We start from the raw sequence: 24,687 nt of genomic DNA, 5'->3' as shown, positions 1-24,687 counted from the left end.
GAATATTCGGGTCCAAGAGGAACGGAAATGGGGAATGGCGGAAGCTTCATAACGTGGAACTACATAATTTATACGGTTTACAAAACATTGTTATGATCATCAAGTCTAGGAAGCTTAGGTGGGCAGGTCATGTAGCTAGGATCGAAGAAAGTAGAAACGCTTTGAAAGTCTTGACTGGAAGACCAATCGGAAAACGACCATTAGGAAGACCTAGATGCAGATGGGAGGACAATATTAAGATGAATGTCGCAGAAACAGGGATACAAAATAGAAACTGGATCTAGTTTGCTAACGATAGAAGTCAGTGGAGAGCTTTTGTGAACTTGGCATTGAACCTACGGGTTCCATAAGCCATAGAATTAATTGGTTAGTTTCGTGTTTCAGCTTGCTCTGGTGTATATGGTCGAATTGTACAAAAAAGTTTCATACAAATTCTGTTTTCCAATATTCCAGTTAGTTGCTCGTCTTCAAACAACTACATGAATATTCGGGTGCGATATAGGCTGTGATAATAAAGTTTTTAGCCTGCAAGTGGCAGTAAAGTTCTCTGTTGCTGTTATGAAATGTGAAATAAAACAATGTTGAACTATTCTACCCAGGAGCTTGCTGATATTCATCTCGTATATGGCGAAGCTCATCAACATTTCATGTAACCTATCCACAGTCTTCTGTATATACATAATATTTTATTGAACAGATATATCACGTTCTACATCCAAGTAAAAAAAAGTGTAAAATGCGTTTTCAGGCAGGGCATCTTGAATGATGTTTGCTGAGTTTTCCTCTTACACCAAGGAAATGTGAAAGTTGTAAATAACTTATAGGCCTCAAGTCGCTTCCTTCCTTATCCGATTTACTCACTATAATAATGGTAAAAATTGACTAGAGAATTATGTTCAGATAACATGTTTGTACAACATCATTATTGATTATAATTATCGTTTAGTTTACAATACTAATGTAACAATAGGGTATTAGACCGTCGTTTTCCCTGAAAGAAAATGAATTCATTCCGTTGTAGAAAGGTGATTATGTTTACCTAAAACCAGTGTTAAAGTCAGGGTTTTTTTAGACGAAAATCCCAAGGAATATTGCAAATTTCTCCCAAAGCTTATGTTACATTACTTCTGTACGTTCTATAGGTTTAATTCGTATGCCCATTTCATCAAATGAAGTAAATATTTGACCAGTTTCCTTTGTTAGTAAAATGCTATAACTTTATATGCAACCAACTCGAAACGATTCTATACCCTAGTCCTATAACTTCATGTTTGTAACCTCATCTCATCGTAGAGAAACAGAATACAACTCTATTAGGCTAGGCTATTGGGTATACTGACTTGAAAATAAGTGAATCAGCCGTTACTTGCCGATTAGGGCTTTAGCAACAATATACTTCACATTTCTACCTTCAGGCTTACCAGCATATATATATATATATATATATATATATATATATATATATAGAGAGAGAGAGAGAGAGATAGACTATGCTTCCTATTTTAATATTTATGCAGCGTTAAGTTTTTGTTTGAGGGTGTTTTTAGAACGTTCAGAAATCATCCTACTGCTTTATAATGACTTATTGCTTCCTTGCACTTGAAAAATAAATTGACCACAATAATCGCACCTACCTTTAGTGAAACGGTTGGTCAGGCATTGTAAAAGGTTATTTTAAATGAACTACTGGTAATTAAATTTTAGATAAGTTGTTCTGAGAATGAGTAGTTTTGTTAAAATATTATCCCTTGTGCCTCTTGAACAGTTCGTTTTGATTACATCTCACACAACATAACTGTGCTTCGTACAATATAACGCAAGCGTAATATTGAAGCAGATACATTTATACATATGCATATACGAATTTTCAATGAAATTACTGTATCTATTTTAAATAATTTCTTAGCAAAAGTGAAATTTGATTCATTAACGTAGATAACCTATTCTGAGGTCCCAGCTAAAACACTAGATAAGACACTACTTCTATGTAGTCGTGAACCTGTGTTATTTGCACCAGAAAAGACATTAGATTATTGTTAAGTACTGCCACTTATATTTTTTGAAAAATGTAAATATAGCCTATTGCATTTCTAACAAAAGGAAGGATAGGGATTAAATTCAATACCAAATATGTAAGCTACATCAATCATTTATCTATTAAACAATGCTATTTCTATTAAGAAAATATACAAATGTATACCGAATTACGAAGTTGCTTGGGGGTTCGGACCCAGTGGACCCCTCGCATGGGTGTGGACCTGCACCAGGTAAATTCCTAGATTGTATCTATCCTATAGGTCCAGGTGAGATTCCTTAAATTCCCTACCCGAATAGTGTACACGACGAGAGACATTATACCTCATGTGGAACAGACGTAAAACCCTAGATACCGATAATGCCCAAAAATATGTATAAATTCATATAAAATTTCAACAAAGTAGTTTTCCACAAAAATCTACAGTTTCCTAATTGTATTAAATAATATTTAAACTCAACAGTGCTTGAAACTCTTAGCACAATATCACATCATGAAGATTAATTTTCAAAATATACGTAACGTCACAGAACTATTGATATATATGAAAGTTCAATTAAACATTTCATTTTCCATTCAAAAATGTTAAAAACTGTAAGTAGTTGTAGTCGAAAAAATACAAATAATTATTATATTATATTCATAACACATATGATAATTATTAAGATGAGTATAGAGGGACGTGTATCGTCGATACATGGCAGTGTGTTTCTCCTAACCTCGTGATTCATATTTAATCGAGTACGAAATGTTCACAGGTATTCAAATCTCATTCAAGAGATGGCGATTGTAGCTTCATCCTAATCAGGGATTGATATTTGTCTGTTCATTTCTTGAATATATTGTTTCGTTGATTGTAGAGAGAGTTTTATTATAGAAAATATCGTATTGTAAATAAAAATATTCTCAGCAGTGATTGACATATAATGATTAATGGATCAATATTCTCTAAAGATTAATGTGATTTGTCTTTGACTAAAATGTCAGTATTCACCTCTTGAATTCAACTGATTTATTGTGAATATTTATTTATTTATTTTATTTATTTAACAATTACCAGATACAGCTCAGAGGCCATTTTACACTGGATATCTAACAACAACAACAATAACAATGGAAAGGATTTGGGAAGGTATCTGCCAGGGCCTGTTTAATAGGTACCATCCCAGCATTTGCCTGGAAGGACTGAGGAAAACCCTGGAAAACCCCAGTCAGGATGGTCGGCAGCGGGAATCGAACCCACGACCTCCCGGATGTGAAGCCAACGCTCTAGCACTTGAGCTACTTCGCTCGGTAATATATACACTGTAATATTTATACAATCGAATATTTATACACTGTAAAATATATATTTGGAAGAGAGGCGAAATATGCTACCATCTACTTGGAATGGAAGGGTTTTGATACTCACCTTTAGTTAATATGTTTCGCAATGTTAAATACCATGCAGAGTGGAAAAAAGTTCATCAGAGCAACACACTAGTAAATATTTTAATTTTTTATTTTAAGTCATTTTCTAATTGGCATTGATTTAACTTCTTTAAAAAGATATATATTTTATTTCATACAATTCTTATAAGATGTAACGAATATTAGCTTAATACCTCTGTAGTAATTATAAAACAAAATAATAGAACATTTGTTAGACTGTTGAGAGTGTGTACTGAAAACCAGCAATCGAAAAATGTTACCTGTGTTAAAACTGTAATTATGCACAATATAGCAATAAAAGTTTCATTCGTATTCTAACGATTATTCTTCTTCTTTCTTCTCTTTTCCACGTAACATTTTTTGTTTATATTTATTTTCAAGGTTTCGACGTAGAACAATATATTTAAACTAATCTTTTTTCATGATGTTAACACGCAGAACGCCTTACCATTGTGAAATTTATATCTACATATGTGAATAATACGTATAAAAAACTATAGTTTATTTCAACTGTAAACACATTGTTTATAAATATATTACATACTTTCCTTGAAACGTAAAATATATAGAAGTATTTAATGACCGTATCGCTAAGCTTTTGCCACAGAATTTCTCTGCTGAACTTGTTTCAATCCCAATGAGGAAAATAATGGGTATTGAAATTAAATTAACATTTAGGCACGGGATTTACTGCAGGAAAGAAATATCCTGCATTCTGAAACATTTTGAAAGAAGAACCATTCATTTGAAATGGTAATCAACTAGTATTTATTTTCCTTTGCGTGTAATATTATTATGCGTTTCGATTGATGTTATGATACCAACGTCTAAAGAATCTCTTTGGGACAGATACATGATTTAGTATTTATTTTTGAAATGTAATATATATATATATATATATATATATATATATATATATATATATATATATATATATATATATATATATACAGATGGTGATCAGAAAAATGGAAACAACTGAACGAAATTCCAACTTGACAGATTAATATGGTGTCGGGCCACCTTTCGCCTTCAGAACAACCTCGATGCGACGTGGGATGAAGGCATAGAGGTCGTGAATGGTAGCAAGAGGAATTTTACACCATTCCTCGTGCAGGGCATCGGCCAGTTCTGTGAGAGAGGATGGACGTGGAAATCGTCGCCGGAGTCGTGTTTCGAAGACGGACCACAGATGTTCAATTATGTTGAGATCTGGGGATTGGGCGGGCCAGGGGAGGTGTTGAACTTCTTCCCGATGTTCCTCAAGCCACGCTGCAACTCCAGCTGTGTGAATGGTTGCAATACCATCCTGGAAGATGGCGTCATTGTCCGGGAACAACATCCGGACCATAGAATGCAAGTGGTCTCGTAAAATTGCGACATAATCGTTGGCAGTGATTCGTCCGCTAAGTATGACCACAGGACCCAATGAAAACCATGATATGGCGGCCTACAGCATCACCGAGCCGCCGCCATGTTTCACAGTTGGGCGGAGACACTGCAGATCATAAGCTTCTTTGGGCGTTCTCCACACATAAACACGGCCCGTGGTTGGGAATAGGGTGAAGGATGACTCATCCGACCATATCACACGTTTCCAGTCCTCAACGGTCCAAGTTGCATGGTCGCGGCACCATTTGCAGCGTGCGAATGCGTTATTGTCCCTGATGAGCGGTTTGGCCCGTGCAACACGACCCCGTAAGTTCATGTCATGTGATTCGCGGCGGACTGTGATATTTGAAACAGGGTGGGGGAGGTGGTGATTGAGTTCCTCCGTCAGTTGCTCCGCAGTGACACGAAGATTCGGCGTGACAATGCGCTTTAATACCCGGCGTAAGCTGTCACTCATGATTTTCTTCCGCTTCCCCGATGTGGTTTTTCCATGTCTTGTGTAGTCCGTCATCTACGCGACACACCTAACACAGTAGCGACTGCCGTCACACTCAACAACAATTTGCCCTCTTTGATAATCTGAGAGGTCTCCCATTTTACACTACGTCTGTCTGCTGCATCCACTGGACACTGCTGTTTCACTGCGCCTGACGTAGTATGGAGACCGACCTAACACACCACCACCAGCGGTCCGGCGCTGCGGGCGCCACGATACCACTGCCAACCCATACATCTGACGTGTTGCCAACTACAGGTGTTTCCACTTTTCTGATCACCATCTGCAAATATATATATATATATATATATATATATGATTGTAGAGTAAAAGAATCGTATTTTCTATCTGTGCAGAGTGACTATAATAAGATATGTGAACTTGTCTCTAACTAATGTTATCCAAAAGTCGTATGTGCTAGGTTACGTCAGGGTTGGCTGCAAGAGAAGAGTTGAGGCAGTCTCGCCATGAATATGTTTTGAAAGTGATTTCTCTTCCCGGAGAGTCTACGTTTCTATTACAAGAGCTCTGTCTCATGACGAAAATTCTGTCTATTCCCGTTTGCAACTATATGTTTGTCTTGTGCAATATTGAGATAACTTTACTGTAAAGTGTATAGAATGGCGACGTGACAGTAAATAGGAAATGTTGAAATATGAAAATGTATTGTTTTTTGTTGTTTTTCTTTCGCAATTCTGGATCATATACTGTGGAATAAGATAAGAGGTGAATTATGAAAGAACAGTATGTTATCTTCATACCGAAACCGCGATTTGAACAAGCAACACCTTTCACTGATTGATAATAAATAGTAATGTTCAGCAGCAGGTTGTTGTTTTTAAATGTTTGTGGTGAGTTTGGCGATTATAGTTTTTGATGACAATATTTGTTTCAAGAAGATGTTCAATGGCAGAAGTAGTTGAGTAATTAGGGCAGAGTGTGACGACACCTTAATATGCACGAGAAACTGTTTGCGAAAATAAATCTAAAACCAACTGTTGTAAAATTGTTTATTTAATAAAACTAACATAAGTTCTCTGATTATAAATATTGTCAGACAAAAGCAATATCAACACTTTCCCTTCTAAGATTGAGTATGACTTCAACTAGGACCTGCCTAATTCTAGATCGGGTATTACACATGGGTCTCTCAAATACCTTCTGCAGATGGAGGTCGGTTCTTTGTTATCTTTAAAACTTATACAAAATCGCACTTAAAATAAATCTTTTGTTGACTTCTGGCAATAAAGCTGTGAATATATTGTATGTTGATAGATGTTGTGAGTTCTATTTTGTTTCTCTTTCCTTAATGCTTTTCTTTTGTATTTCACAGATGATCGTAGATAAATGTTTTGTGCTAGAACCGTTTCATTTCTTTCTGTAGTGATATATAAAGGAACAAAAGTACTTAAAAACAAATAGCGAAGAGTATAACGGTTTCAATCAATGATAACAATTATAAGTAAATTTTACACTTTTTTAAAATTGTTTCTGCTTATTCTTGTTTCTTTCATGTAAGTGAAGGAGCATTTGTTTGAAGTAATATTAAAGCAGTTCCACCTAACACTACCAACACTTGTTATATTCATCTTAATATGTAACTTATATACAGTTCTTTGTCACATATTTCGCATACCTATAATTTCTACTAGCTGATTTATTTTTTTAAAGTGCACTTATTTGACATCAATCTGGAATTTGCATAGCTATATAAGGACAGAAGCAAAGTGTTAATCATGACTGATTCAGATACTCTTACGGGTTATCGCAGCGTCGACTCTAAGCTTAGAATAGAAGTTAGTCCTCATCCAACCAAGAGAACAAACTGGGTTAAGAAGTAGTTACAGTACAGTACATGATATTCAAGTAGTGGTGAAACCCATTGAAAGGAGAAATGAATATAAAATGCGGATATGTGCTGCGTTCACATACTATGAGAAAACTTTCGATTCGGTAAAGCGGTAATTAATGCCATGAAATGTAGTGACGAAGGTACTTAGATAAACGACTATAAAATACTACTTACGTAAAAGACGTTAAAACACCTTAAGGATTAAAAAAAAATTACTCTCCCAACATTTTAAAAACATACTTAAATATGTGTTTCTGCCTCTGGACTAGAAGAATGAAGGAGTAAATATAAAAGACGAACATCTGCCTGTTATTCGTTTTGCTGTTGGCATTGTACTTTTGGCAAACAGCAAAACAAATCAGTAAAATATGCTATATGAAATAAATATCTCGAGAAAGGATATCGGAATGAAAATTAATATGGAAAAATAAAGGTGAGTCCTATCAACTTTCCAAGGAAATCAATGATTGAAGTTTAAAATACGGAAATAGAAGAAGTGTATATCTACCAACCATACCAACCGCATCACGCACGAACTCATCGATGAACAGATAATTACGTGAGTGGATTGGTGCAATGGAATGGTTTACACATTCAATGAATAGCTATCAGAAAACATGTCTCGATTCATCACAGGTTATGTAAGTTAATAAATCAGTACGATCCAGAAACGAAGTGACAATGATCAATTAGGTCTTCTCAGTTGCAGATCCATTCAAAAAGGGAAGAAATCTTGAAACATTGAGAATAAAACGATTTGCTCTTTCTCCTCACCATGTGACTCTATCGTGGCAGCTTTTCTGAAAGAACGATACAACAGTGAAGCAAAATGCTACGTGTCGAAATTACTCTCCAAAATGTTTGAAGCGGCGAGGATGAAACATTCAATCTCAGATCTCCACGGCCTCCTCTTGCTCCATGATAATGTGTCTGCACACACTATTGGACAAACAACGGAGTTTCTTAATCAGACAACTTTGTCCAACCCCCTTATATTCTTGATTTATCTCCAAGTGACTTTCTTCTTTCTTCCCACAATAAAAGAAAAAAATCGTGGCCATCGATTAAGTCACCGGAAAGTAGTGCGACTACGTATGAAGAGCAGTTAACAAACATTCCTAAAGAAATATGTCGTTAAATATTTCAAAAATGGTTGGAGAAGGTGGAAATGTACATACAATTTGGTGAAGAATTTACGAGACGATATTAGTTTGGACAATGTATCTCATTGTTTATAAAGTTTCATCCTCAAAAATTTCAGATTGGCGCTGGTTTAAAATCCTATATATTGTACTTCAAGAACACTATAGTTTTTAGATATATTTTATCCTCGTGATCCCCTCTCCAGGATAATTGTGCATGATGTTACAAAATGAATTAAGTGTGTCGTTGCATTGTTGTTGTTGATGATGATGTCATTGTTGAGTCTGTTAAACTTGGCAGTGTGATTCTATAGTAATGTGCATCCGTTGTGTTTGCAATTGTCCAGTCTAGATAATAAATGATGCTCACATATACTTTTGGGAAGTCCCTCACAGCACAACCGTGACCCCAGAAAACTACACCTGAAATTTGATTAGTAAAAATAGTGATTTTAGTCATTTACTTATATTTACATAGTAAGTAAACAAATAATTTACATGTATACTTACAAATATGCACAGTATGATATTTTTCTTTTCCAATCAAGACAACTGACATTGATGTTGCTAATTGAAATTAATAATTTGAAACTGTATATACAAGGTGTTTGAAAACAACACCGACAACATTTGGGAGGTGATATCTGACACCAAGATAAGACGAAAAGTATAGACCAACCTGGGTGCGCAAATATTTCCTTGCAAATTTATAGCCTGCTCAAAACATGAATAAATGAACTTTAAAGATCCATAGCTCCAAAACTCTGGCCCCTAACGTAGTCGGATCAAGAACTTAAGAAGGAACTAATACGTACCCTATCCAAATATCCATGTCTGAGAATCCTGCGGTACTTCCCCAACAATTTTTATAGACTTGGTTGATAAGTACTTCAATTTAAATGGCTGTAGCTAAAATGGCTCCAAAAAAATGGTTGCGTAAGTACCTTCGAATTCCGAAATATGTATTTTTGAATAGCGCATATTAGTTCCTATATAAAGTCATAACCTGACTACGGTATGTTTCATACTATTGGATCTTAAAAGTTTATTTTTCCATATTTTCGGCAGGCTATAACTACGAAAGAAAACGTTTTTGTACCCAAGTTGTATTGTATTGTTGAGAAACAACATGTATACGCTAGAAATATTTATACGTATTAAATAACGTTGTAACGTTTTACCTAGCAAAATAGTAATCAACGTAGATCATTTACAGATATACAATGTATATTTCAATTCATCCATACCAACGCACATTTTTTCTATTATTTTATTGTTGACAGCTGATTATATTTAAAGTTATTACAATTGTCCTGCATGGCAAATATCAACATATGAATTTCTTTCATTATCTTTCTTCTTTCCAGCACTATGTAAAGTGAAATTCTATAGAATACCTATAAACCCTTATTATTATTATTATTATTATTATTATTATTATTATTATTATTATTATTATTATTATTATTATTATTATTATTATTATTATTATTATTACTTTGCATAAGTAATATCAAATCGCTTTGTAGGTTTGAACCTTTCGAACTAAAACTGACATACTATCATCTAGCGAAAAGTATTTATTGTTACCGTTTTTAGATAAAAATACATTTCTCTATAAATAATGTTGCTAATCCTAAACCCAAGTTGCTGACTTGTGGCTAAATTTAACAATTTTTACATTGAAATTAGTTAGTAAAATTGTTCTTTAACTGTTCGCTATTCAGGGAAAATCAACAGGAACTGTAACTTGCTACTTTACTAACATCACCGCATTAAAGATTATATTTATTGCTGCCGCATGGCGTGTGAAGAAAACATCGTTCGAAAAACTCAGCTCTAAGAATGAACTACTCTACGTAATTATTAGCAGGATAAGTTAGTTATGCCATATTGTCGGATATTAATGAAATACTTATTTATGAGATATGAACCAAATCGTCTGAGCTGTTTTCGAGAGAATTATCGGAAGAAAACTCACCCCAAGAGTAAACTACCTCTTGTCGATCTTTTCTAGAACAATAATTTATACCACATGATGGGGGTGTCTTTAGAAAACTGATCTATGAACTATAAGCAAAAGCGTTACTGATTTTTGAAAGAATCGGATTTTTTATTTTTATCTTTAAGGAAACTACCTTTTCTTTTAGGGCTGGGAAAACATTTATAGAAAGAAACGTGGAGGATTAAAGGAAGACTCCCAATTTGAAATTTGGTTGAGATAAGTTGAATAGTATGGCCTCTAGATGAGTGTACATCAGACCGAACAGAGAGACATGTGCTTTCAGTTGTCATATTGTCTTGTTACATTTACTGTCATGTAATTGGCTTTAAAGTCCTTAATTTTATTTTCTTTCTACATTATTCAACACAGAAAGATATTTACCATGTAAAAATGTACGTAATATCATGTCTCTGAAAGAGTACATCCATTAATTAGAAAAAAATTCGATTCACGAACAGCGTTACAAAGAGGACTAACAAGGAAACCTTTCCAAAATGATAGTTGCAGTGAAAGATGTGACCTATGCCAATTGCAAGAGCTGTAACAAAGATGAGCGTTCCCAAAAAAAGTAGCTGCCCATAGCAATAGGTTCAAGAAATATAAGCGGTGGATGTTCGGAAAACAGCAAAGTTGGATAAGTGGGAAAGTGCAAATTTTGCAAAACAGGGCCACGGCAAAATACAATGCTGACAAGTGATGTATAGAGAGAGACTTTCCACAATAGGGAACAAATGAAGGCCACAAGTGGGGTTAACAGTATTGCCTACAGCAATGAAAAGTACGTGTTTTGCGAAGAGCACTATATGAAGTGAGTGCAATATTCAGTGTCAACCTGTCATGTAGAACATAAGATATGACGTGTATAATCAGTGGTACAATTTAACAAAAGAAAATAGAAAAGACAGAAGTACGAAAAATACGGAAAGGACGGAGTAGGCCATAATGTGCCACATTTGATCACGAGCTGTGCATATTAGAATGAACAAAACAAGAAAGCACCAACTATGCAGGAAAGCAACGTACCTAGAGTCGAAAGGAAAATCTAGTTCGAATGTTGGCATTACTGGCCATGAAAATCCACATAATTCTAATATAGTTAAGCCACTCGCTTCACAGAAAGAAAATTCCGGCAACAGGCATCACTCGGAATGCGTCAATGCTGGAGTGATTGAGGCAATATCAAGTCGGGGAACATGAAATGGTTGGGTTGAGCCAACAACCCATAATAGAAGTAGTGAACATTATGTCATGTTTGGGTCGTATGTGGGAATATACAGGGTGTCCAACCAAGCTTTATGACCTAAAAGATTTGCAAAACGAATAAAAATGTGACGGATCCAGTTGTGCAGGAATGTATAATACCAATATCAGGGGGTGATAAATGTCTGTGAGAAGCAAGTGGCCCCAAAATCCCCATCATAGGGCCGCAGGAGCCAACTTCAAACTGTCAAATGGCAACAGGGACCGTGCAGCAACTCTTTCGATAGATCATGCAAGACCACATATAGGAAACATTTGCTATATGGAGCATGGTTTTCAAAATGACCGGCACAAATATATGTTGTGTCTTAAACATGGCATCGAATATTGTGATCTCAAATTGCTGCGAAGCGAAAAAAGATTATGGAAATCCAATTACACAGGAGTTCCTTATGGGTGAGTAAAAGTGTAGAAAACTCAACTTTGAAGGATAAAAGCGCATAGATTATGCGTGTTTGTAAATTCCACATATCCTACACGGTTGCACAGATTTTGAGCAAATGTGACATAAATATACCGGATAAGACTGTAGGGTTTAGCCCCTATAACTCACCCCGTTTTCCAGGGTGTCGAAATACACACAATGCTTTTTAAATGGGGTTTTCGCGCCAGGAATGGTTTTAATGGAGTAAATTAAGAACGCCTGAAGTAATTTCAGTCGAACTTTGTACATATATAGTTCACAGTATGACACGAAACTATGTTAAAGTAGACACCCCTACCACCCACATGGGCGGCGCTAGGACAGGGGGCGTGTAAAAAGTGCCCAAAATGACCGATATTAGATTGAAATCTACTGTTTTGGGGTCGCGAAATACATTAATGACATTACCAAAGTCGTTGTCGCTGTAGTAGTAGTAGCAGTAGGCCTAGTAGGTAGTACTAGTACTACTACTACTAGTATTAGTAGTAGTTAGTAGTGTGGTAGTAAAAGTAGAAATTAGCAGTAGTTCAAAAATACAACAAATCTCCCCGTACAATTCGGGGCATTTCAGATAGTAGTGTCAAACTATTGTGTGAACTGAAACCAAATCATACTTGTAGTTACGTTTGCATTTACTTATAAGGCAAAATTCAGGAGTTTGGGGAATTTACTAATAGTGTATTAATCCTTGGACCATTACCCACAAATCATCTAGGAGTTCCTCACTTCCTTTACGGACTTCTTTACCTACGTTCGCCATAGTCTTGAATTTGGTATTTTCTGATAATAAAGGTCACACATTTTACGTGCCGCACTTGGGAAAGGGTTCGGAAACACTTGGTTAAATGTTCAACCGCGCGGTGAAGAGCTTTCAAGACCATGCCTAAACAATAAATGGGCGACACCAGACCGGGAGTTCTATCAATTTGATTTTAACGGTTGATCCATATTGTGTGTATAATAGCCCGAGTCCCGTAAAAATAGCAATGACTCCAGAATTAAATTGCAGAAGAATTATTTAGAGCGGTTTTTGTGTGTGCTGCCAACGATGGAGCAAAGCATACTATTGTAATCGCTTTTCATAATTCAAACATAGCAGAAACGATCAAGTTGTATTCGTCTTGATCCGTGTTGTATCCTGGGTTATATACCTTTCTGAACAAATAAACATGGCGCATTTTACTTTCATAAAAAGTTATGTTGGTGTGAGGTAACAACATGTGTTGGAAACGATGGAACACGTTCTACAACTCTAAATCTTTTCGCAATATCCCAAAATGACAGGTTTGGAAGAAAATTGATTTCCACTAGGTTGGATTTATTTTTCATACTTTCATATAACCCAGGACAGTATGGATCACGACAAATCCACTTGTTAAAATCGCGCAAGTAGTTCAGGTCACAAATGACAGAGATATTCTATGAAAATGCAACAGTGTGTTACTTTCCTCCATGTTGGAGTTATAGACTTCAGTGGTCGCCTTTGTTCCATTGTTTTCAACACCAATCTCTCATCCAAAAACGGCTGCCCGAAATTGTGTTCCAGTTTGTCCTATCTTCAGCTAAATATTCAGCTTACGTGACTGGAACACAATATTTTAATGATATCAACAAGCCAAACTTCCGGCCTGTCTCATGAAAACGTTTTAACATTTCGTTTTGTAGGTAATATTACTACAAAAACTGTAGTTCTTGCCTTGTAAAATACTACAACAATATTGTATCGTCTCGTCTTGTAGCCATTACCTGTATTTGCACATGTTTATCTGCCCTTCATTGCTACGTCCTCCTTGTTTGTGACTCTTTCAATAATGCATCCGCAAATTGTCATCAGTCTCTTGGTTAAGGAATTTGGTACCAGTACCGATCCACCGAGTCCAGAGGATCTACAGGCGTTTCACAGTATCAAGGAGGAACTACTTAATGATGCAATTGTTCTTGATCACTATCAGACACTTATATCTCTCGGTACTAATATATTTGATTCACCTAATGAAGGTAATGAGGGTGCGAGTGATGACTTAGTGTGTGTTGAATCGCAGCCGAGCACACCTGCGCATATAGCTCCAAGTGTCAGGTCTTCCTCACAGTTGTCGGGATGTAGCGGCAGCAGTTCTTCCTATGTTCCGTCTCCTTGGCAGGTTGGCTGTCCACGAACTCGTACAGTAGATTATGATGCACCCAAGAAGAAAAATGCTTATTTGTACTACTATTACAACAATCCGGATGGTTCGCGATGAATATCATTGAAAGCCGTCATGCACAGACATCACTGTATCAGGTCATATATGGAACTCGCACGGATCAAGAAGTACTTCTCATCCCCGCCGGTAACTATGGACGATATCAACCGCGAAGTTTACCGTTGCTTCAGGAACAGGAAGAATCTGGCGCCAGAATACATGACAAGACATTACGAGTATGGGCTCTCCGCATCAAACACGCTATGGATCCACATAATAGACTTAAGTTTCAGGACTCTGAATCGTGGGTCTATAAATTTAAGAAGCGATACAATATTGGTGTACGAGTGATCACCCACAAGATTAACAGACAGCTTTCTACGAAAGAGCATGAAAGGGCTACTTTGGCAGACTCTTTCCGAACCAAGATCAGGACAATGCTTGATAGTCACGCCATTACGCTCTTTCAATTGTTGAATACCGATCAGAGTAGATTTCACAAGGAAATGCATACTCAACGCGAATTGCGATCAAAAGGTGCAAAACATGTTTACGGTGTTGTTGGATTGATCTCTGCAACATCACATTCGTATATGATAATGCCTATCATCTCTGTTGATGGAACTCTCTTGTCACCAATGTATGTGCAAGTGGCAGAGGGCAAATGGACATTTCCCAGAAGACCAAATACTTTTTGTCAACTTTTCCGAATAATAAGGCCTTCCCAAATACAACCGAAAACATGCGTAAGAGTGATTTAAGCGTGTTTTATGCCAACGTGTTTTGGCCAAGTTTGGCAGAAAGAAACCTAACTGATGTTGTGCTACTTGTTGATTCTTGGGCAGCGAAAAAATACACCAACTTGCTCTACGAGCATGTACCATCCGGAGTGAATTTCAAAGTCAAGCTGATCTCTCTTGGTTGTACGGGTCTGATACAACCACTAGATATTTATTTTTTAGATCATACAAGAACTTTGTGCGCTACGTTACAGAGCTTGTGTTATCAGATACTCACTTTAACATTTGGTCCCACGAGAACTATCTGAAACTTCAAACCTTAACCCATTACCAGTTTACGGCTTGTTTATTCAAGCCTTTGAAAATGTTTGCTTTCTACAGGTGTGGATATGTGATAGAAATACCACCAAAGGTTCCGACACGTCTAGAGTACTGTTTCGAGACATTCACAGGCGATCATTGTACCATATGTGACGAATTGGAAGTATTCCGCTGTGCTCGCTGCAAATGTATCTTCTGTTTCGACCATTCTCTAATCGAAAATTGCAGGTACAATGTTGACGAGCATGCACAAACGATGCGAAGGCTAATGCCTGTTGCCGGAATTTTCCTTTTCTGAAGCGAGTAGCCTATGTTAGAATTGTATGGATTTTTATGGCCTGTGTTTGCAACTTTGGAACGCGTTTTTCTTTTCGACTCTAGGTACGTCGATTTCCTGCATACTTGGCGTTTTCTTGTTTTGTTCATTCTAATATGCACAGCTCATGATCAAATGTGGCACATTATTGCTAACTCCGTCCTTTCCGTATTTTTCGTACTTCTGTTTTTCTATTTTCTTTTGTTAGATTGTACCATTGATTATACACGTCATATCTTATGTTCTACATGACAGGTTGACACTGAATATTGCACTCACTTCATATAGTGCTCTTTGCAAAACATGTACTTTTCATTGCTGTAGGCAATACTGTTAACCCCACTTGTGGCCTTCATTTGTTCCCTATTGTGGAAAGTCTCTTTCTATACATCACTTGTCAGCATTGCCGTGGCCCTGTTTTGCGGAATTTGCTCTTTCCCCCTTGTCCAACCTAGTTGTTTCCCGAACTTCCACCCCGTATATTTCTTGAACCTATTGTTATTGGCAGTTAATTTTTTGGGAATACTCATCTCTGTTATAGCTCTTTCAATTGACATAGGTTACATCATTCACTACAACTATCATTTTCGGAAGATTCCCTTGTTAATATACTGTTACACGGCTATCTCTCCCTTCAAAATATATTCTCATAAGATTAGTAATCTTTTGAATTATTGATCTTTTAATTCAGACTCAATTTAACTTCTGTCGTATATAAACATTAAAATGCTGTCATTACTTACCTACCAATTCACGAAGTTTATTTTCATACTTGTATAAGAATGGGCTACCACTGGGCATTCCCTGAAATGGAAGCACTTACTGTAAATAAAATGAAAATATTTAATATAGAAGAAATGCCCTGTTTTCCAAATAAAGACAACACAAATTTTCCGAAATTCCGAATAGTATATGCATTTCAAATATAAACAAGCGTTGTTACAGCGTGACAATTAATGAACTATATGGAATAAAACGAATATTAGTGACAAACTACGTAATACACAAACCGTATTGTACATGTAAATGGCATCAGAGACATTCGGATTTAGATTAAGACATGTTCAATACATCTGCCGTCCAGTCTTGGGAAGTAACGTAACGCAAGTATCTTCTGTTTGGCCTACATTTGTTTAATATTTACGATTTATTATTATTATTATTATTATTATTATTATTATTATTATTATTATTATTATTATTATTTTGTATGTTGCTACGAAAGTTATATAATGACCGTACGTTTTTGCTAAACAATCACATGTTGAAGTCCAGTGGTTAATCAAAGAATGTAGGTAGGAAGTATTCTATACTAGAAGGATGTTACCAATATATCCTATATACAACTCAGTACGATAAACTGATTGATTATTGCACTATATCGTAACAGGCCAAAGGAGTACCTAAAGTGCTAACTTTCCCTCCCTTATACCAAAGCTATAGCTTAATAATGTAGTGCAGGGTGTGGCAACTTAAAAAGAAAAAAATATATAAATAAACAGTAAACAGTAGAGTTAAAGGTGCTGCATATTATTATTATTATTATTATTGTTATTATCATTATTATTATTATTAGTAGTAGTAGTAGTTGTAGTAGTAGTAGTAGTAGAAGTAGTAAAGAAGCGTTTCAGTGGGGATCAAATTTAAATCAAAAATACAGAAAACTAGTAAGAAACTTATGATGTCACTAGCTCGATTCTCAGTTTAAAATTATTAAAAGCACTACAGTTGCACAGACCTCAATTTAAACGCTGCAAGATACTGTTTTATATAACCGTGGTGCTGACCGAAAAATAGAAATATATTAATAAATTATTTTCTCCTATACCCTTCATAGAAAAAGAAGTATATATTTCTATGAAGGGTATAGGAGAAAATAATTTATTATTACTTTTGATCACATAGTATATATATACTATGTGATCAAAAGTATCTGGACACCTGGCTGAAAATGACTTACATAGTCATGGCGCCCTCCATTGGTACTGCTGGAATTCAATATGATGTTGGCCCACCCTTCCACCCTTAGCTTTGATGACAGCTTCCACTCTCGCAGGCATACTTTCAATTAAGTGCTGGAAGATTTCTTGGGGAATGGCAGTCCATTCTTCACGGACTGCTGAACTGAGGAGAGGTATCGATGCAGGTCAGTGAGGCTTGGCACGAAATCGGGGTTCCAAAACATCCCAAAGGTGTTCTATAGGATTCAAGTCAGGACTCTGTACAGGCCAGTCCATTACAGGGATGTTATGCTCGTGTAACCACTCCGCCACAGGCCGTGCAGTACGAACAGGTGCTCGATCTTGTTGAAAGATGCAATCGCCCTCCAAAATTGCTCTCCAACAGTGAGAAACAAGAAGGCACTTAAAACATCAATGTAAACCTGTGTTGTGAGAGTGCCACGAAAAACAACAAAAGGTGCAAGCCCCCTCCTAGAAAACCCGACTACATCATAACACTACCACCTCCGAATTTTACTGTTTGCACTACACACGCTGAAAGATGAAGTTCACCGGGCATTCTCCATACCCACATCCTGCCATCGGACGCCACATTGTATACAGTAATTCGTCACTCCACAAGCTTTTCCACTGTTAAATCGTCCTATGTTTACTCTCCTTACACCAAGCGAGGCGTCGTTTGGCACTTACCTGCGTGATGTGTGGCTTATGAGCAGCAGCTCGAGCATGAAATCCAATTTTTCTCACCTCACGCCGAACTGTCGTAGTATTTGGAGTGGATCCTGATGCAGTTTGGAATTCCTGTGTGATGGTCTGGATAGATGTCTGTCTATTACACTATACGACCCTCTTCAACTGTCGGCGGTCTCTGTTAGTCAACAGACGAGGTCGGCCTGTACGCTTTTGTGCTGTACGTGTCCCTTCATGTTTCCACTTCACTATCACATCAGACACAGTGGAACTAGGGATGTTTGGAATTGTGGAAATCTCTCGTACAGACTTCTGACACAAGTGACATCCAATCACCTGACCAGGTTCGAAGTCCGTGAGTTCCGCGGAGCGCCCGATTCTGCTTTCTGACGATGTCTAATGCCTACTAAGGTCGTTGATAATGCGTATCTCGTGACGGCACAGGTTGACAGTAGGTGGCAGTACAATGCACCTAATATGATCTGAATTTTCACTCCTTTTTTCCTGAAATGTCTTATTTTAATTATTTATATTTTTTCATGCTTTTAGGAAGGCCATCCAAATTTCAATGTTATATTTAATAAGTATATTTTTATGTACAAAGGAACTGGTATGTTTGTAATGTGCGGGTGTTTGAGGTGAAAAGATTATTCAAATACAGCACAAAGAGATTTATCCATACGAAATATATGTTGAAGGGTGAAAATTAATGAACCATATGAAATAATACCGTCATAATTTCTGAACGTTTCGCGTGATGACGTCGGAACTGCGTGGCTGAGCACAATTAATGATGGGAATTCCTATGCGCATGCGCACTCAACGTGTCGATGTCGTCCATTTGCAAGTAAAAATGCCACTGTACAGTGCATTTCGCAATGGAGAAGTATCTCCACCCTGAACGGGTGACGGTATGGTGTGCAATGTCCATTCATTTAATAATTGGTAACAAGCTGTACAGTAATAACCTCAAAACAATTGCCGAGCTGAAAACTGCCATTCAGAAGATCATCGGCAGCATCGATGTTCCGACATTTCAGCGGGTCATGCAGAATTTCGCTGTTCGTATGCGCCACATCATTGCCATAGGAGGCAGCAGTGTTGGGTAAGTTACTTGCAAAAATGTAACGCGTTACAAGTCACTTTACTTTCTCTTAAAATGTAACGCATTAGTAACGCGTTACTTGCCCCAAAAAGTAACTGTTACTTTACTTCGAAAGTAACGCGTTACTTTTAGGTCCGAAACATTAATGTTGATTGAGTTCAGTTGATTTTAGTTTAGCGTCCCTTTCAGCAGCGAGGCTATATGAGACGTGGACCTACTGTTTAACGTGGAATCCGAACCACATGAGCTCCCGCCGGGAATCGAACCTGGGTCTCCGACGCCAAAGGCGCGTACGCTAACCGCTTAGCCATGAGAGAGCTCTTCCGAAACATTAAATATGTGAAGAAAAATAGTACTTGAATTTTCCGTACTACTATTACTACCGCTATTTGTATTATTATTATTAGTAGTAGTAGTAGTAGTAGGAGGAGGAGGAGGAGGAGAAGGAGAAGGAGTTGCACTCCTGATTCGCTTTATGTAAATGCATGGACAAATTTTTACTTGTTATATGAACATTTTCATATAATGTAATATTGATGAAATGCCATAATGCATTACTCGTAGGGATGGGTACGAGCGAGTTCGAGCTACTTTTCTTTGAAACTCCATTCGACTAGAAACATAAATCTTTGAGCTTGACCCGAGAACTTGTCTCAAAAATTTTCCTCTAACTCGACTCGAATCAGGGTCGAGTTTCGAGTCGAGTCGAGCCAAATCCGGTGTGTAATTTCGAGTACTCTTTTCAAGTATATTACATAGACAATATAATTATTATCAATGACACTACTACTACTACTACAGCTTATATTATTATTATTATTATTATTATTATTATTATTATTATTATATTATAACAACACTGTACATAAACATGAAAGATAGGCGGTTTATATTTGAATACTAAAAGTCTAGTTGATTGCCAACCTCGGTAATCTTGAAGTCTAGGAGTCAAGAACATTATTCACGCGATTCTGAATTTGAGTTGAGGGTCTAGATTGAGTGTTCGAGCTCGAGCCAAACACTGTTAAAGCTATAGGATACTGGACAAATATCTTCAAAACTGCTCGGACGGATTTAGAATTGTCAACGACTCGAGGAGCTCGGCTCACAGCTCTTTCACTATCGAACCGAACCGAGAAGTGAGCCGAGCTAACAGCTCACCCAACCGACTCGGCTAGAGCCCTCGGCTCAGTTGAGCCGAACCGAGCAGATGACTCATCCCAATCAAGCCAGCTCGAGTCGATGGTTCACCCCAAGCGAGCTGGCTCGAGCTATCTTTTCAGTTGACCCTAGTCGAGCTGGGCTTGTTATAAAAAAATCTCTTGTGGTCTCGCTATCGAGACGACACGATATACCAGCAGTGTCTCCTCTCGTGAGCAATACTAAAAGTATTCCATATTACTTAGTTTACATTTCTTATGGCTTTCGCTTTCCAGTGTAATCATACCATGATTTCAAGACGAGTTAAAACGAACAAGCCATTTATCACACTCGACGCGAAAAACTGAATCGGCTCGGAACTCGACTCGAGAATATTACCTTTGACTTGACTCGAAACTCGACTTGAATTCGAGTCGAGTCGAGTTTTATCTTAACTCGTGCTCATCCTTATGTGTTACAAAAAATGGTTGCTTATTATTATTCTGCTAAACTAATTATATAATAATAACAATGTTATGTAAAATTAAAAATACAGAATATAGAGAAATATTACACTACACCTGATAAATTGAGAACACATTAACTGGTTGTGAATCAAAACTTGCCAGTAACTCTAAAATCGATACATGCTTTTTAAAGCTAGTTTCAAACTCTATAATCAACGCTAGTTAAACGGAACGGATCTAGAATAAGTAAACTGATCTGAAAGAACTCCATTATTATATACCATCAGGAAACTATTTTCTAGTAATAAAGTAGGCCTGCTCATCAGAACAGTTTATTCATATTAACCCCTTACTGTATATCGTTAATTATGGCACCCTAGTTGTTGAGATTTTCCGCCGGAGTACTTCAGACACTTTACTTTTAAATTCTGTCCAGCATCATCCTCAGCTCTTAAGAAAAAATATTGTTTCAAATGTTCGAACGGTAAAATATTTTCGTTCTCCATCTTTATAAAAACAACATCAATCAAAGTAAAATAGACTACCGGTATCATTGCACTCCTAGTTCACTCACTGAATGTATTGATTTGGAGCTGTCAAAATCTACAACAAAATCCTCCAGGTGCTTGCAATCAGTACACGTGATTTCCCTGAGGCTGTCCTCATCCTCCAAAAACAGCAAGTGACACTACGAACTTATCTGTTTCTCTGCGTGTCGGTGACTGTCGGTCACTGACATACGTAGTTCATGCTCGATTGTTTCATTCTGAGAAACTCACTTACAGGAGAGAAACATTTATTTCCGAAAAAGATATATATATACATATATTGTAGTTAATCATCCGAAATGTAACGCGAAAAAAGTAACGCAAACTAAGTACGTTACTTAAAAATTTGTAACGCGTTACCGTTACAGTTACTTTGGAAAAATGTAACGCGTTAGTACGAAACGTTACTTAAAAAGAAAATATAACAATATTAATGATTGAAATCTATAAAATAATGTATAGTTCAGCATAAAGTTTGAACGTTCTACACACCTTTGAATGTTGAATGGCATAGTAAAAAAACAAGTTGGCATGCAAGGTACGTAGGAGTCAGCCGTAATTCACAACTCGACAGATGTGAATTACTCTATTAAAGGCTCTTTTGGATGCAACCCAAATATTATACTTAACTATTATCCCCATTGTTTAGTCAGCTACGTTCCTTATTGTCCTTGTTGTTTAGTGATAAGTAATATCTACGTTCAAAAAATTCATTCCAAACAGGTTAGCCGTTTTTCCGTGATATAGTCACAATCAGTGGATAAATTCACTCTAAATAGGGTAAAATTATTGGAATAGAGAAAATATATCCTTCTTCATTTAGAATGAGAATTTTGAAAAGCACTGGAACACATGGCAGCTCATTTTAAATAATGACTTATATACTACCAATTTCATTTTCCTAATTTGTTGTTTACTCAGATGCTCAATCTTTTGCATCAATCCGCCCATGCCCCTTACGATACGAATTTAACCAATGTGACATGATATAGACATGATATATATAGGTTGTTTTACGATATTTAATCGCTAATGTGCGAATATTTCATATAATTGAATATAAGCACTGAAATTTGCCATAATACCCGTTGGTTGTACTTTAATAAGTAAATAAACATACCGAAATTCATTTGAAATAGTTCGTTTGTTTTCCCTTTATGAAATTCCACAAAAGAGCAGTTTCATTTATACAGAGTTAGGTTCATCCTAACCGCGTTATATATTTATTCTGTATTTCAGTTCATGAGACAGAAAATCTTAGTAACTACTTGATGGCTCTAGATTGATTTTGCCCAAGTTGAAGAAAGTCAAAAGTTAAGAATCAAGTTTGTTGATCTACGTTACCCACCCAGTTGATTCCAAGACACGTACCATCAAATATTGGGTCCTTATGTATTACAGTATACTAATCTCCTTTACGTTGTGTACACTTGATGCTTCTACTTGTTACACATTAAGTGAGACTTCCTTGGTTTACTAGAATTCTTGAGGGTCCTTTGCAGTAGACATCACAGAACTTCCAAGCATGTAGTAAAGAGCAAATTTGTTCCTCCCTCCGTTTTACGACATGATATATAATTCAAGCTAAATTGATAAGATATCTTCTAAATTGAACAACCAGTGACTCATAACAGAATCACTTGTTGCCTTGATCTTTTGTGTTTGTACTATTGTAGATGTGCTGTTTACGAAGACTTGATACAACGGATGTAGCATCTAAAAGTTGTATGATCATTGTTTGATTTGTATAGCGAGTACCGTCTATACGAAAAGATAGGACCGTACACAAATCTTTTCATAATTCGTCCGCAGATTATGATGTAATCTATACAAGTTAGAAACTGATGAGTGGTGAATCTACAAAATAATAGACAATATCTGAATAATGCAGATCAAAACTATAAAGAAATAATTTGTTTAGGCTTGAAATAGATACTATTTTAATAATAATAAAAAAACACCTATTTAACCCCGCATCTTAATACCAAGATCTGTACTTTCCTGACCACATTCTAACTTTACACAGAAAATTAACTTTACATTGACAAAGGAAACTTAATGGAAATTCAGTTCTCTGCTTCAGACTTGAAAATATTACTCCTAATTTATATATAATCTCACTTTCTTTAATTCCATGTTGTAATGTTTCTAGTGGCGTGATTTTTTTTCACGACTAGCTAGCTACTACCTAAAATATTAAGAAAGAGATTACGCTGGAATTACTTTTGTTATTCACGTGGTGTGTTATGCATTGCCTCTCATTATTTGATTCCATGTAATAAATTGTACTGGCATCGTAAACCACTGATTCATCAAATATATTGTTAATGTTAGTAAGTGTAATTAGGTATTACTGTGTAGTTGAATTTATTTAAAATCAAGCCTATTTTGCCATCCGATATGATCGAAATTCATATCAGTGTTGCAGGCAGAAACAGCCAACTACATTAAGACATGACTATTCCAATTACTCAGTTTTATTAATGTGATCAAATTGTGTGCACAAAGAAAAATATTGTACACAAACAATACATACTAGACGGCGATACTTAAGAAAAATATACTTCATCACTGATTGTAATGAATAAAGTGGGGACAAAGAACAGTTTTCTATTTTAGAAAATCTAAAGCATAAAATATCATTTCAAGAGGACATTCAGCTATTAGTGTTATTTTATGTACCTTATCTGGTAACGCTAAAATGAAACGCAGAAGCCTCAGTTTTAATGTGTATGCTATTGTATTAAGTATATATCGTAATTACCGAAAGACAATCTTTTGCCATCGATATTGTTTTTCTAATCATGTTTAAAATGAATTTGTCTTTACAAACACTGTCACGTACTTAGTGTTATTTGATACATCACTTACGTTGATAAGATTATTAAAGCGATAAACAGGAAAGATAGAAAGTCCAGCTTGTTCATTGTTATACCCTCAAGAACACGTAGTAATGAAGATCGCTGCCTATGAAAAAGTGCAAGAAAGGACCAAGAAGGCACTCGGATTTGGACTGACGCACAGCTCATAGTTTGTGCCAAGAACCATTAAAGAAAGTTTTGAGTCAACTTCTGAGATTACTAGGGTTGCTAAATAAAAGGAGTTACAGTTGTGAAAGGACGATTTCAGAAAACTGTATTTATTATTCATGAACAACCAACACTGTTCTGGATAGAAAC

The 24,687-nt window shown here is 36.3% G+C and overlaps 2 long non-coding RNA genes across 2 annotated transcripts in view; one reads left to right on the top strand and one right to left on the bottom strand.

Moving 5' to 3' along the window:
• The window catches only part of LOC145684785 (uncharacterized), a 469,860-nt gene that overhangs the window by 99,612 nt on the left and 345,561 nt on the right, over window positions 1–24,687 (top strand). The window lies entirely within an intron of this gene.
• On the bottom strand, window positions 6,396–23,025 carry LOC145684783 (uncharacterized). Its single transcript, XR_014131396.1, has 3 exons — window positions 22,880–23,025; window positions 16,341–16,401; window positions 6,396–8,771 (listed from the first exon to the last, which is right to left on the bottom strand). It is a non-coding gene; the product is annotated as an uncharacterized LOC145684783 (long non-coding RNA).

This window comes from Thermobia domestica, chromosome 5 (genome assembly GCF_964235325.1).
Source record: "Thermobia domestica chromosome 5, izTheDome1.hap1.1, whole genome shotgun sequence".
In the NCBI taxonomy this organism is placed as follows: Eukaryota; Metazoa; Arthropoda; class Insecta; order Zygentoma; family Lepismatidae; genus Thermobia; species Thermobia domestica.
The sequence above is the reverse complement of the archived record's forward strand: the minus strand, read 5'-3'. Positions and strand labels throughout refer to the sequence as shown.